Source organism: Ornithorhynchus anatinus, chromosome 5, assembly GCF_004115215.2.
Source record: "Ornithorhynchus anatinus isolate Pmale09 chromosome 5, mOrnAna1.pri.v4, whole genome shotgun sequence".
NCBI lineage: Eukaryota > Metazoa > Chordata > Mammalia > Monotremata > Ornithorhynchidae > Ornithorhynchus > Ornithorhynchus anatinus.
The window spans coordinates 39,505,533-39,521,437 of record NC_041732.1 but is presented as its reverse complement, the minus strand read 5'-3'; the positions used below and the strand labels follow the sequence as shown (position 1 = coordinate 39,521,437).

Genomic DNA, 15,905 nt, shown 5'->3' with positions numbered 1-15,905 from the left:
CCACTCTCTTTTCCACTTGACTGTAAACTCATCCTCTAGACTGTAAGCTCATAAGCTCAGCCACTAGACTGTTAGCTGGTTCTCTAGACTGTAAGCTTGTTGTGGGCAGGAAATGTGGCTGTTTATGGTTATAGGGTACTCTCCCAAGTGCTTAATACAGTGCTCTGCACATACTAAGCACTGTAAGCCCCCTTCTAGACTGTAAGTTCATTGTGGGCAGGGAATGTGTCTAATTGTTATAGTGTACTCTCCCAAGTGCTTAGTGCAGTGCTCTGCACACAGTAAGTGCTCAATAAATACAATTGAATAAATTAAATTGAATGAATTATGGGCAGGGAATGTTTCTGCTAATCCTGTTGTACTGTACTCTCCCAGGTACTTAGTACAGCACTCTCTAAATAGTAAGTGCTCAAAAAATACAATTGATTATTGATTTCCCTTTCTTCCTTGCTGATCCTTCTCCTCTTCCTCCTCTTCTTTCTCTGTCACTACAGCATGCACTGACCACTTCTTGCTCCACCCCTAGAGATTTCCACTGGGGCTGAGCTGGAACACTGTCTGATATATCTTAGCCAGGGGCTTCATAGCTGCCGCTACATCACAAGCAGTTTGTGGTGGCTGCAACCTCATCTCAAGGGGCCACAGTGGCTACAGCTGCATCACAGGTGGCCGGGCAGTGGGGGCTGAGTCTGTCCTGTTTGAAGATGTGCACCTGGGTATGATGAGTAGGTGGGTAACTCTGTCACCCTTGTCTTCTGTTTCTCTCTTGAGATCACTCTGGCTGAGATTTTTTTCTCCTTCTAGTCCCTCTCCCATTTTGAGACCCTGAGATGAGTCACTTTAACCAACCAACATTCAAGCAGACACCCAGGAAAGTTCCCTTTTAAACTGATAAAAGGGCACATTTGAAATGCTGCTTCTTTAAGCCAACTAAATGTAGAGGCTCAGACAATTCCTGTAACTTTATTTTCTCCTTCCATATCGATCAATCAATTGTATTCATCATTCAATAGTATTTATTGAGCACTTACTATGTGCAGAGCACTGTACTAAGCGCTTGGAATGAACAAGTCGGCAACAGATAGAGACAGTCACTGCCGTTTGACGGGCTTACAGTCCAATCGGGGGAGACAGACAGACAAGAACAATGGCAATAAATAGAGTCAAGGGGTTATCGAGCACTTACTGTATGCAGAGCACTGTATTAAGCATTTGGGAGAGTACAATATAACAGAGTTGGGAAACATGATTCCTACCCACAACAAAGGGACTAGGAACATAATAATGTTGGTATTTGTTAAGCGCTTACTATGTGCCAAGCACTGTTCTAAGCACTGGGGTAGACAGAGGGGAATCAGGTTGTCCCCCGTGGGGCTCACAGTCTTAATCCCCATTTTACAGATGAGGGAACTGAGGCACCAAGAAGTTGAGTGACTTGCCCAAAGTCACACAGCTGATAAGTGGTCGAGCCAGGATTCGAACCCATGACCTCTGACTCCAAAGCCTGTGCTCTTTCCACTGAGCCATGCTGCTTCTCTAAACATAAAGATGTAAAGATGGTTTCTACTTGCCCTAGCAAGTGAAAGTCCTAGAATTTACATCCAAATGGAGAGATTCAGTCTTTCCAGCCCCGTAGTTATCTGCAATGCCCTTGTCATTCAGGGATTCGGAACCTCACACACGTTTTCTTACGAGTTCTCACAATAGTATCGGGAATAAAGGAAAAGGTAGAGTTTAACCTCTCCATTATGTAGGCAGAGAAGCTGGGGCACAGAACTGTGTGACTTTGGGAAAGTCACTTGATTTCTCTGTGCTTCAGTTACCTCATCTTTAAAATGGGGATTGGGACAGTGGGTCCCATTTGGGACAGGGACTGTGTCCAACCTGATTGGTTTGTATCGACCCCAGAGGTTAGTACAGTGATTAACATATAGTAAACGCTTAACAAATAACATTAAAAAAAATGCACCACACTCTAGTCCCTGTGGCTTCAGATCCTCACCGTGTCCTTGTTAGTACAATCTCCTTGTTAGAGAAGTAGCATGGCTCAGTGGAAAGAGCATGGTCTTTGGAGTCAGAGGTCATGAGTTCAAATCCCAGCTCTGCCACTTGTCAGCTGTGTGACTGTGGGCAAGTCACTTAACTTCTCTGGGCCTCAGTTACCCCATCTGTAAAATGGGGATTAAGACTGTGAGCCTCACGTGGGACAACCTGATTCCCCCCTGTCTCCCCCAGCGCTTAGAGCAGTGCTCTGCACATGGTAAGCGCTTAACAAATACCAACATTATTATTATTATGGGAAATGATGAAGCTGGGTCCTCTTGACTTTGGGGAAAAAAAGAGTACAATTTAAAAGATGATATGATGGCCTCGTCATTAAGATCATTTTGCCCCCTCCTACCTCACCTTCTTTCTCTCCTCCTACAGCCCAGCTGGCACACTCCGCTCCTCTGCCGCTAACCTCCTCACTGTGCCTCATTCTCACCTGTCCCGCGGTCAACCCCTGGCCCACGTCCTACCTCTTCAAAGCCCTACTGAGAGCTCACCTCCTCCAAGAGGCCTTCCCAGACTGAGCTTCCCCTTTTCCCTCTGCTCCCTCTGCTCACTCTCTGCTCCCCCTCTGCCCTCTGCTCCCTCCCCCTTTCCCCCTTCACCTCCTCTCAGCTAAGCCCCCTTTCCCTCTGCTCCTCCCCCCTCTCTTCCCCTCCCCTCAACACTGTGCTCATTGGTCTATATTTCTATTACCCTATTTATTTTGTTAATGAGTGTACATCCCCTTGATTCTATTTATCATGATTATGTTGTCTTGTTTTTGTCCATCTGTCTCCCCCAATTAGACTGTAAGCCCATCATTGGGCAGGGATTGTTTCTATCGGTTGCCTAATTGTATATTCCAAGTGCTTAGTACAGTGCTCTGCACATAGTAAGCGCTCAATAAATACTATTGAATGAATGAATGAAAGGAGACTTCATTCATTCATTCATTCATTCAATCATATTTATTGAGCCCTTACTGTGTGCAGAGCACTGTACCAAGTACTTGGGAGAGTACAAAATAATAGACACATTCTCTGCCCACAGTGCGCTTGTTCAGGATCACACAGAGTCAGACAGTATGTCTTGAAGCACAGTAGCTCAGGGTTCTCTTTCTGGAAGTCCTCTCTGGGGATTTTATGCTTATGTCTGTGAGTGTAAGAGGCAGTCCAAGATTTTTTATTACTAATGTCTCTGTCCCATCTAGCATGTAAATCTGTCATGGGCAGGGGACATGTCTGCTAATTCTGTTGGACATTATTTAGTTTAGTACAGTGCTCTTCATATAGTAAGTGCTCAATAAATATGATTGATTGATTAGAATGACTTTAACACAGAGATGGAGAAAGTATAATAGAGTGATCCCTGACCACAAGGAGTTTTCATTCTCATGGAGGAAATTTAACAATAGAGTTAAATGCCTTATCTGGATTTCTGCCGAGTTTGCTCCCTTCTCTTCAGCCAGGAATTTGAACGAGAAAGTTGGCCAACCAAAACAATTTTTAAGTTCCAATGTTTTCCCATCCTCTTTAATGGTTGGTGTTTGATAAAAAAGGATTGACAGTGTTAACAAATTCCCGTCTTTGAAGGGAAGAGATTATAATCCAGAGGGTTACATAGTTAGAGTTTCTCTGCTTCAGTAAATTCCTCTTGAACCCCAGAAAGAGGCATCAGAATCAATCAATGAATAGTATTTACCGAGCACTTCTGTGTGCAGAGCACTGTACTAAGCACTTGGGAGAGTACAATGTAACAGTTGATAGAGACGTTTTTTGCTCACCGTGGGTTTACAGTCCAGAAGGGGAGACAGACACTAGTATAAATAAATTATGGATGTGTACATAAGTATTGTGGGGCTGAGGGAGAAGTGAATAAAGGGTGCAAATCCAAGTGCAAGAGTGAGGTAGAAGGGAGTGGGAGAAGAGGAAATGAGGGCTTAGGGAAGGCGCTTTGGAGATGTCCTTTTAATAAGGATTTGAAGTCAGTCAATTGTATTTATTGAGCACATATTGTGCACAGAGCACTCTACTTAGCACTTGGAAGAGTACAATATAACAATCAACAGACACATTCCCTCCCCAAAACAAGCTTACAGTCCAGAAGAGGTGGATGATAAGGGTGATCGTCTATTATTTCAGTGATCTCAGGAAGAAAAAAGCCAACTAGGACTCCCTCATGTGGGAGTACCCACCAGGAAAACGCCTTTGCCTCAAGATCCAGCCTGCCCTGAATGAGTCTCTGGAAGCCCCAGTCCCTTGCCTCTCCAGTTATTTCCACACCAGCTCCTTGTGCGCAGAGAATGTGTCCACCAACTCTGTTGCATTGTACTCTCCCAAGCAGTTATTACAGTGCTTTGCACATAGTAAGAAGAAGAGAAGCAGCGTGGCTCAGTGGAAAGAGCACGGGCTTTGGAGTCAGAGGTCATGGGTTCAAATCCCAGCTCGGCCATTTGTCAGCTGTGTGACTTTGGGCAAGTCACTTCACTTCTCGGTGCCTCAGTTCCCTCATCTGTAAAATGAGGATGAAGACTGTGAGCCCCACGTGGGACAACCTAATTCCCTTGTATCTACCCCAGTGCTTAGAACAGTGCTTGGCACATAGTAAGCGCTTAACAAATCCCAGCATTATTATTATAGTAAGCACTCAATTAAAGCCTGGGATCGATTGAATTACCCCTACAAATGCATGTGCTTGTGCTTCTGTTGCTTGCAGCCATGTTTCCATGATCCCCTCTCTTGAGTCTTACATTTGTGCTTTTGGATTTGAGAGTTTTCTGTCTCACTTAGTGGACTGTAAGGTCTGCAAGAGCAGGAAAAAGTTATTGCTCTTCCTTTGTAATTCCCAACAGCCTGTGGTGCAGTGTTCTGCACAGTGTGGGAGTTTAATAAATACTTGTCAGACCCTCTGTTCTCTGTGGGATGGGAAAGGGAGGGGCTATCAAAGAATAGAAACCTAAGGGATCACCTTTGTGCACTCCCTTCTCACATCTGCCAAACTAACTCTCTTCCCTCTCCAAAGCCCTACTGAGAGCTCACCTCGTCCAAGAGGCCTTCCCAGACTGAGCTCTCCCTTTCCCTCTGCCGCTCCTCCCCTCCCCATTCCCCTTACTCCCTCCTCTGTTCTACCTCCTTCCCCTTCCATCACTTGTGTATATTTGTATATATTATTACTTTCTTTATTAATGATGTGTATACATCTCTGATTCTATTTATCTATTTTGATGGAATTGATGCCTGACGTTTTGTTTTCCTGTCTCTCTCCCCCTTTTAGACTGTGCGCCCGTTGTTGGGCAGGGATTGTCTATCTGTTGCCGAATTGTACATTCCAAGCGCTTAGTACAGTGCTCTGCACACAGTAAGTGCTCAAAAAATACGGTTGAATAAATGAATATTGACACAGAAAGTGCATCGAGAAGAGCTTCAATGACCTTCACCCACTTTACAGCGGGTCCCTGATTCTAGGGCAGGATGGGCAGTGAGCACGGGATCTAGAACTAACCATTATCAGTTTCTCGGCTGGGCTCCAAACGCACTTCAGTGATCCGTGCCCAGAGCATTCAGGATCAGCTAAGTCTGTACCGTCACTCCCACTGCCTCTGAACATTTATTAATTAGAGAAAAATAGCAACTCCAAGAAATAATGGCTATAGTCTCGGTACTGTAGTGCAAGAAACTGATTGCCTGAATACTCCATCTCTCTCTCTCATTCCTTTTTTCCTCCTCCTTCTTCAGACTCCCCAGTCTCGCTCCCACCCTGGTCAAGACGGGAGACTTACAGGTTGTCAATAGAACATGAAATTATTTCCTTTGATGGCTTGAATAATAGTAAGAGCCGCAGGAATGAGTGAGGCTGGCTGAAGCCAATGCAGACCAGTCCGGAACAGGAGAGCCAATCAGAGCAGCAGGAGGCGGGCCTTCGTCTTCAGCAGATAATTGCTAAGTGCATTTCTAGCACAGTTGGTATGAGCGGCTGAAAGATCTGGTCGCAGAGAAAGGAAAGCTGTATTCCACACGGTGCTTCAACCTTAACAGCATCATACACTGCTCCACTATCCTCAGCTGCATTGAAAAGGTACCTACCCACCTCCTTTTTGGTTTACTGGTCACTGTTGAATCTTGGTGATTTTGGGTTGAAATATGCCAGGGAATGCAGAGAGAAAAGTTCATTAAAGGGAATTAGACCCGGTTTGAAATCAGAGGGTTTTGTAGGGAAGAAAAACAAGCTCGTGATTTGGTAAACTTCTGAGCATTAGGAACAGGTTTTGTTTATGTTCTTAATTAGTTTTACTTAAAGTCTTTTGAAATGTGTCTGATGTTTGAGTTGTGTGGCATTCTGTGGAATGTTTTCCTTCATCAGGATCTCTAGAAGCACTGCTTCTGTTTTACTTGTTTTGTTTTTTACATGTCATGTGGATGACAGGTTCTGCACAATCTAATTGGCTTTTGAGTAGTGTTCTCTGCACCTGTTTGGGGCAGATTTCTTAGCACTGGGGTAACTGTCCACTTGAGTCTCTCTGAAACTTCTGCCCATTTCCTCCTATCCATTGTATTTATTGCCCCCTTCCATTTCAATGCATTGGTTAAGTACAAGGCTGGGAGGGTGGCTAATATAAACTTAATTAGGTTCACCTGGGAACTATTAACAGTCCAGACAGGAGGTGTAGGTCACTGGAAGTAAATGAGAAAGTTCTTTGGGGAGGAGAGAAGCCATCTCTCCTTTTTTTGTTCTTGCCAAATTTGGAAGACTTTTTAAGCATGGGGGCAAAAAATAAAGTAAAAAAAAAAGATTAAATATGAATCATAAATTACTTTTCAGATGGGAGAAAGGGCTGTATAGCCCACACGATCCTAGCAGCTTCAGGGAGACAAGGCTAGTGGCAGGCAGTGTCATGTCTGTGGCTGTATTAAGGCATGGTTGGGCATTAATGCAAACAAACAAAAATCGTGTGTGTGTGTTCCTAGCCAACCACATGCTCTGCTCCTCAGGTGAAAAGCTTTGAAATTAGGACAACTTGTTCTGCAGAGCAGCACATGTTAACATGTTAGGTGGGATTGCCAGGTTGGGTACATATTTATAAGCACCTTGGAAAGTCAGTTCTCATGTTAGTCTTGTGGAAAAATCAGTCTCCCCTCTTGCCTCCTCATAACAGGTCTTGTCAGATGGTCCCCCTGGAGACTCACTTTTAGAAGGAGTTAACTCTCTACTTTGTTTATAAAGATCAATTACAAGGTCTCCCAAGTATATCTGAGTCAGTTGAGCACTTTTTTTTCCCTTTTCCCAGATTCAAGTTGAAAGTCCTAAATTCCTCAGATTCCACTGGTTGTCATGTATGACTTCTTTGATCCCGGGATCTCTACTAGAAGCTGGGAAGAAGCAAGCTGCTTTTCCCAACTTCTGGCCCTGATCAGAAGTGGAAGTAGGGTATCTCAGAAACTCCTCTATGGGGAAATACATGCTATTGAGAGATTCAGATGAAACCTTTTTAACCCCTCCTTTTCACTTGGAGGTTATTTCCTGAGCCCCAATTTTACTTTAGGCAGATGGTATGAGGTGGAAGGATTTTTTTTTTTTGTAAAATTTTAAACCTTATGGTTTAAAAAACCAGCTGCCTAATTTGGTTGGATGCAGCAGTTGGTGCCTTCCTCAGCACGTGCTATCTGTGAATCAACAAAACAACTCCACCAACTCTGGAGTCTGAGTTCCAGTGTATGTAGAGACTGAAATGGGATGCTACTGAAGAGCCTTTATTTTAACCTTACTCCCTTTCCATCCCAATTTCATAAGCATGTCTTCATCTGGCTCTCAAGGAACAAGAAGAAGGAAGGGAGAAACCACTGATAAATTGATTTTTACATTATTGGATTTTTTTTTTAAAAAAACTTTGGAAGCAGCCCTGAGTCCATGAAAATTAGAAACCTAGGACATGACTTGGCAGTTTTGGGGACCCTGGAACAAGATGGGTGAGATGGGTTTGGGGGTGGGGTCTCCTCAAATTGAACTTGAGCTGAAAGGTTTCCGATTTGATAGGGAATATTGAAAGTAAAGCTTGTGAAACTGTTCCCAGATGGTGACTCATACGTTCACTGAAGGAATAGGCTGGAGCCGATGGGGGAAGGGAAACAGAGGGGAGAGAAGACAAGGAGCTTTGCATAGTACCAATGGGTCTGTCTCCCTTGGTCTGGCACTGTCTCTCAATTTTTCAGTTAGGATCAAAACTGGTGAGTCAAGACAAGCACAAATAATTGTCATCCTATATCCCCTTGGTGAAGTTGGTCCTGTTAGCACCTTCCTATCACTTGTGATCCTGTCAAATATTTTAATCACACCCATTTTTCTCTTTTATTTCTCTGAAAAGTGGGGTAGCTGTAGACAGACTAATGCTTGGCAAATTAAACTTGTTCCTTTAATTCCAGTGAGCATGACAGGGATACCCTCAGCCAGGCCCTGAATTTAGCACCACCCATACATTGGCCATAGAATACTGACCAATCAAGAATCCTCCCATTGGTGGCATTATCATTGGGCCAAACTATTTTGTCCCTCTCTGCTTGTATGAGTGAGTTCTCTGGCAAGCTAAGTGTTCTGTTTTCCTCCACACTAGTAACTAATCTCCTTGGAACCCTGCTGAGAATTTGACATTCCTCCTCCCCTCCCCCCCCCCCCAAATATAGACACACTCACACCCAGGGGTTCAGCTGTTAGACAGCCATGCCAGCAGCTCTGGAAGCTGATGGTAAACATATTCTTCCCGATAGGTGCCCTTCAGTCTTTTTTATTTATTTCTGTGCCTCTGGCATAACTCCTTCTCTTCCCTTCACCTGCTCTCCGAACCTGTTAACTACAAGTCACCTGGAGGGTGTTTGAATTCCCCAGGAAGTTGTCCAGAATTAATGTGAAAAATCCTTCAGTTTATTAAAGGCAGATGAGCAAAGTTGCTTCCCCAAGTATTCCATCTTCCTCCACCTCTTGGTAGCTTGCCCATCTCTCAGAATTTTCCCCCACCATCAGCTTTACAAGATTGGAGAGCCAGACAGTGTCCCGGCAGTGGCTCCACAATTGTGCCCAATTGGGGTCCGTCCCCCCCCCCCCCCCGACTAAAGCACTCTCAAGGAGCCCTGAGGTAAAATCTTTCCTCATCTCTTGTGCTTTTTCCTTTGGATTTCTCTCTCTTTCTTTACAAAGACTGTGACAACAGTTTCATTTGAGATGGAGATAACCTGGTATTCTTCCCTTCTGAATATAGTAAACTGGATGATAGAAGTTTGGAAATAACTTTTAAATGTAAAACTGTCTCTAGCATAGGAAATCAGTGAGGTGTTCCTTCCATCCTCATAAGAACATAAGCAATGCCACATTGCATCAGAGCATCAGTCAATCCAGCCCAGGATCCTGACTACAACAGTGACAACAAAGATGCTGGGAGGAATGGTGAAGTGACCATTCTTCAACATCTTTGTGGTATTTAAGTGCTTACTAGGTGATGAGCACAGTACTAAGCACTGGGGTAGTTTCCAGATGATCAGTTTGCACATAGTTCCTGGCCTTCACTGGACTCACAGTTTAAGTAATGGGAAAAGAGGTATTGAGTCCCCATAGTACAGATGAGGAAACTGAGGCACATGACAGAGCTGGGTAGGTACAAGATAATCAGTTTAGAAACAGTCCCCAGCTTGTTCTCTAGATAGTAAGCTCATTGTGGGCAGGGAATGTGTCGTTGCACTGTACTCTCGCAAGCACTTAATACAGTGCTGTGCACAGAGTAAGCTCTCAAATATGAATGAATAAGTCTTGGGACTGACAGTGTATATAAAGGCTATGGTTGTTCCAACGTCCCTTCCGTTTTCCCTTTCCCTTTTCTTATGGTATTTGTTAATCACTTGCTATGTGCCTGACACTGTACTAAGCACTGGGGTAGATACAAGCCAATCAGGTTGGACACAGTCTTAATCCCCAGATGAGAAAACTGAGGCACAGAGCATTTGTGACTTGCCCAAGGTCATACAGCAGATAAGTGGTGGAGCCAGAATTAGAACCCAGGTCCTTCTGATGCCCAGGCCCATGATCTATCCACTGGACCACACTGCTTCTTTATGCAAGATCTGATCTATACTGAGAGCAGTGTGCCAAGTCCATCTCTGGCTCCAGGATTACAGAGGGATGAAGAAAAATGGGAGAATTTCCCGGACAGCCACACAGATGATTTAAAGGTTAAAAAATCAGATCAATGAGAAGAGGCTCAAGCAGCTAGGATTATCCAGCCTGGAGAAGAGAAGGTGGATGATTATTCTAATAATTGTCATCTATGTGGAGAAAGGTGACTTGCTTTTTTACAGCACCACTGGTAGCCAGACAAGAGGAGATGGGTTTAAACTGCAGCAGGGGTTGGGTAGATTAGATAGGCAGTAGACTGTTCCAACAATGAAGCTTGTTAGAACAGATTGGAGCTGGTATACTGGATGGGGACAGGTGGGTGGGGGAGGGAGGGGGGAGGAGAATTGAGAGACCTCGAAGGACAGGATTGTTCTTCATCTCCTCAAGGTTTGTTTGGTTTTTTTTTTTTAAATAATACTGGTGATATTTGTTAAGCACTTACTATGTGCCATGCACTGTTCTAAGCAATCTCCAGTGCTTGGATACAGTTTGCTTGGATACAAGCAAATTGAGCTGGACACAGTTCCTGTCCCACCTCAGGCTCACAGTCTTAATCCCCATTTTACTGATGAGAGAATTGAGGCACAGAGAAGTGAAGTGACTTGCCCAAGGCTGTACAGCAGACAAGTGGCAGAGCCAGGATTAAAACCTATGACCTTCAGACTCCCAGGCCCAATCTCTATCCACTCCACCATGCTGTATTTTTTTTTTGAGGTGCCATCCTTTCTGGAGGGCAGGGATTAGACAATTTGAATCCTGAAGATCCATTTTAATTTGTAACTTGCTGAACTAATCCAATTTTCTGCAGGCAGCATTAGCTGACTCTTTCTAGACCACCTGTGGTATCCTCCTGGAATTCCTTCAACCTCATCAAAAGGACACTGAGGCAGAATGTGTTCTTTCCTTGTCTCTTGGAAACTAGGACATGAGGGATGCAGCAAAAGGAGGTGACCTGCTCAAGGCTATCTGGGGATGATGTGGCAAGCTTTCCAGTGTCATCCTAGTATAGCTGGACCCACTCCTGAGGTGAGAGACCAAGCAGTTTGGACCAAGCAGAAATCTTCCTGAGGCTTCTCTGAGCCTCTGCAGCCCAATTCAGTTCAACTCTGTTGAGCAGTCCTGAAGTGAAGAAATGGGATGCATAGAACACAATCAGCCAACATTTACTGAGCAGCCACTGGGGTGGAGGATCATACTAGGAACACTGGTGTATTACAGGGGGAGTGGAAGTTTGTATCTGCCCTGGAGGGTTTATAATCTGATTATTTTGTAGCTACTCCACTGTCTAGTGAAGTACTTTGGACCTAATAAGTACTTTATAAACAGCATAATAAACTCAACAAGTTGAGAAAGATAGGCACCCTCACAAACAATAGAAGCATATTATGTGAGCATTCAGGCTAGGTATGAGTGTTCAGACATACAGGCAAGTACAAAGCGTGTACCTGGAAAGATTGGAGTGAAAGGTGTCCAGGTTGTCTGGCAAGAGTAGAAGGTTGGTGACTCAGGCTGGGATGGCTTATAGTGAATTAAAACTCAAGGGAAAGTGAGCAGGCTTAGAAATATGGAAGAGAAAGGGGATTGAGCAGGGGGAATCAGTGAGCCAATCAAGGTAATGAAGTGGGGAGGGAAGAGGAAACCCATGACCACTATTAGGAGATGATGGAGTAACAGAAGGGCCGTGGGAGAAGTCTGGTTGGCACTTGTGGAGGGGAAAAGGGAGAAAAATATCTCAAGTAGTTGACCTTGTTTATGGGGAAATTATGTACACATATCTTCATACTCAGTTGCTTCCCCTACCACTAATTTTAAGGTCTGCCTTCCCTGCTACAGTGGCTTACTGGAAAGTGCATGGGTCTGGGAGTCAGAGATCCTGGGTTCTCATGCAGACTCCACCACTTACTTGCTCTGTGTGACTTTGGGTAAGCCACTTCTTTATGCCTCTGTTCATCTGCAAAACGGGGATTCGTTACTTGTTTTCCCTCCTACTTTAGATTGTGAGCCCCACATGAGATCAAACTATCTTGTACCTACCCTGGTGCTTAGAACTGTGCTTGGCATATAGAAAGCACTTAATATTAATGGTATTTGTTATTGTAAACTCCTAGAGAACAAGGGCATGTCTACCAATTGTAATCTCCCGAACTCTAAATACAGTGCTCTGCACAGAGTAAACGCTCAATAAATAATATCGATGGAGTAAAAACTGAGTAAGATTAAGGAAGCTGTGATGAGAGAAGTGATTAAGGGATGAAAGGGTTTTGGGTTGTCAATTCTCTTAAATACACCTTCCTTCTTCCAATCTCTAATTCTGCAGTCTCTCCATAATGCTTAATCCTGCAGTGTTAGGGCCCAGGTTTTGACTACATGGATTATAGAGAAAATTCCTAAGGGCCTCCTGATGCCCTCTGCCTGTAATTTAATTTATTAAATTAAAAGCTTTCACAGAGCTTTGCTGAGCACCTAATGAGAAGAAATAGGTTCACTGGGCAGCAAGAATTGAAGGGAGATATAATCAATCTTATTGAGTGCTCCTTGTACCAAGAGCTTTGGAGAACACAATATAAAAGAGTTGGTAGACCTGATCCCTGCCCACAAGGAGCTCACAATCTAGAGAGGCAGGGTCCTTCAGATAAAAGGACTTGTTGGACAATGGAAGATGGAGTGGAGCATTGTGGTATTTCTTTCTACCAAGTGTATGAATAATAGTCTCATTGCCCACCTTGCAAGGATAAGTTAGGCCAATCTGCACACAGCCCAGACACCTTCAAGTGTTTTTTCCAGTCATTAGTGCCTGTGCATTTTGCCTACAGGAGCAAATTTCTAGCCAACATTGACTGGTTGTCCTCCACCTACCTGGTGACCTAGCTGCCTGCAATCTCATGTCTCACGGTTTTGCCTTTTTTATGACATTCTTTTAGCGCTTACTGTATGGCAAACACTGTTCTAACCACTTGGTAGGTACAAGCTAATTAGTTTGGACAAAGTCCTTGACCTGCATGGATCTCATAGTTTAAATAGGAGGGAAAATAGCTATTGAATTCCCATTTTCCAGTTGTAGAAACTGAGGCCCAGAGAAGTTAAGTGAATGTCCAAGATCCCACAGCAAACAATTGGCAAAGCCAGAATTAGAAATGAGATCCTTCTGACCCCCAGGTCTGTGTTCTTTCCACTGGGCCATGCTGCTTTTTACCTTTCATCTTTCTGGTTTTGGCTGGGAATACTTTACCCAGTTCCTTCAACATAAATTTTCCCAGGCATCTCCCTAGTCACCTCTAGGTCATCCTCTATATTTCAATAACCCATCCCGCCCAAAGGCCAAACTTCATACCTCTAAGTGTATGGAAGAATCAGCTTCTCCATTGTGCCCTGTTATTGAGCAGTTTGGCTGTCTGCCAGCTGTGTGCTGTGGAGTGGCATTTCTCCCCCCTGCCCCCCTCCCCGACTTTCTTTCTCTCGCTCGCTTTCTCTCTCTCTCTCTCTCTCGCCCCTCTCTCGCCCCCCTCCCGCCCCCGCCTCCCCCCCCCCCCCCAAAATATCAGACTCAGCTTTGTGCAATTTCAGTTTGGCTTGAAACTTAATGCCCCTCACTAAACTGTCAGCCTGGTCAAATGCATACTGGCTACCTCTATTGGTTGGGGTTTACTGATTGGTATACAGTTTGGCCTGTGGAACTTGGTGTGGCCTAGTGGAAAAACATGGGCCTTAGAGTAGGAAGACCTGAGTTCTAGTCCTAGCTCCACCACTTGTCTGCTGTGTGATCTTGGACATTCACTTAACTTCTCTGGGCCTCAGTTTCCTCAACTGGAAAATGGGGGTTAAGACTGAGAGCCCCATGTGGGACATGGACTGTGTCCAACCTGATTATCCTGTGTCTACTCCAGTGCTTAGTGCAGTGCTTGGCACATAGTAGCTTATTAAATATTATAATCATTATTCACCCGAGGACTTAGTACAATGCTTGGGATATAGAAAACACTTAAATATCACTTAAAACCTGGTAGTGGCATTATATTCTGGCTTGTGGATGAAAATTTTTGGGGGTAGGGTTTCCTTTGTGCAGGCTGTTTCATCATCTGTTTTCTCTCTCATTGTCAGTTCTTAGTGTCTCCCTGCTTCTGTAAAGCGCTGGTGATCTCCTGCCAGTCTTGTGTATTTTGTTTCTAAAAGTCAGTCATCAGCATTCAGTGACTCCTTGATGACTGTCCCCACCCCGGTAGTGATCAGTGATCCTCAGTCTAAGTTCGAAGGATTTTTCTTTGAAAATGAATTGCGTGCCTTCACAGCAGGCCCGGACTGCCTGTATCACAGGCAGATTGTAGAGTGTTTTGTTATTGAGAATGCCCCACCCTCTGCCTCCTCTATACCTGGGACCTGGACCCAGAGCTGGGGTCGTCAGGGTACAGGGAGGGAAAGGCCATGTCTTGTCTGCAACCTCCACCCATCTCTGAGTGCCAGAGTCAATCTCTTGCTCTCCAGGTCGCTATTAGTCTCAACGATATTGAAACTGCTGGCAGGAGCTTCAGGTTCTCGGTGGATTTAGAGTATTCGTGTCCTTTACTCTGCCATTATGGAACTGTCTCTTTGGTTCTATTCTTCTAGATACCAAGATGGTATCACTCAAGGGACCATGTAGTAGATCACAGGAAGATCTCAGATCAAGTAGATCTCATTGCTCGGTGCTTAGAACAGTGCTTCGTGTTTAGAACAGTGCTTCGTGTTTAGAACAGTGCTTCGTGTTTAGAACAGTGCTTGGCACATAGCACTTAACAGATACCATTATTATTATTGTGATCATCATCTTAGGAGATGGGAGCTTTTGGACTCTGTTCCACTGGGAGTTTGCTGCAGGCCCTTTTGGAATTGTGACTACTTCCCTTGCCTCAGTTTCCTCATTTGAAAGATGGGAAATCTAAAATGGTATCTAGGTATCAGGGCCTGGCTCCTAGGGTTAGGGGAGGGGCGGAGGGGAAATGAAAACCTTTGTCCAATGTTGTAATAGTGCCCACTCCCCACTGCAGGAAACTCTGAAGCATTGATAGGGGTGGGAAGGGGAAGAAACAAAATTCCTCAGCTGAAATGCAAGCTCTGTAAACCTGGCTCCCTCATTGGTAACACCTCCCTGCTACTGAGGAAGCCCAGGACTATTTCTTTTTAAGGAAACTGGGAAACTAGCCTGGAGTCTGAAACATACAATACCTTTGATCTCAGAGGGCTCTGGAATCTGTTTTTATCCTGCAATCAGCTTAGGGTTTGTGGGTTACTCTTTCAGGGCCGAAGTCTAGAAGTAGAGAGAGTGCCCAAGGATACCAGTAGCATCCTGCATCCTTTTCCCACCTTCACTCTGCAGGAGCTCCAAACATTTCATGGGCTCAGTCTCTACTCTCACACCAACTTGGTTCCCCATTTGACAGATGGAAAAGCTGGGGCATAGAAGAGGGAAGGCAATTGAATAAGACCTCCCTTCAAGTTAGAGAGAGGAGGCAGTTCTAATAAAGGTATTAAGCATGCACTGTGCCAAGCGGACTTAATCAGTATCCTATATGGGGCTCAAATCTTTCAGCTACCAGCAAGAGCATCCCCATCACTAGCTGGGTGACCTTGGGCTAATTATTTAATTTCTCTGACTTAAATTCTGTCATCTGAAAAATGAAAATTATCTCTTCTCCTTCCTCAATAAACTGTGAGCTCAATGTGGGACAGGGACCTTATGTGATCTA

The 15,905-nt window shown here is 44.5% G+C and overlaps 1 protein-coding gene across 5 annotated transcripts in view; it reads left to right on the top strand.

Annotated features, from left to right (window-relative positions):
- The first annotated feature begins 5,992 nt into the window (after positions 1-5,992).
- The window catches only part of ZMAT4 (zinc finger matrin-type 4), a 255,411-nt gene continuing 245,498 nt past the window's right edge, over positions 5,993-15,905 (top strand). For all 5 annotated transcript variants that reach the window (XM_029064334.2, XM_029064335.2, XM_029064333.2 and 2 more), the window contains exon 1: positions 5,993-6,105. The gene's annotated coding sequence lies outside the window, so the exon portion shown is untranslated. The remainder of the gene's footprint in view (positions 6,106-15,905) is intronic.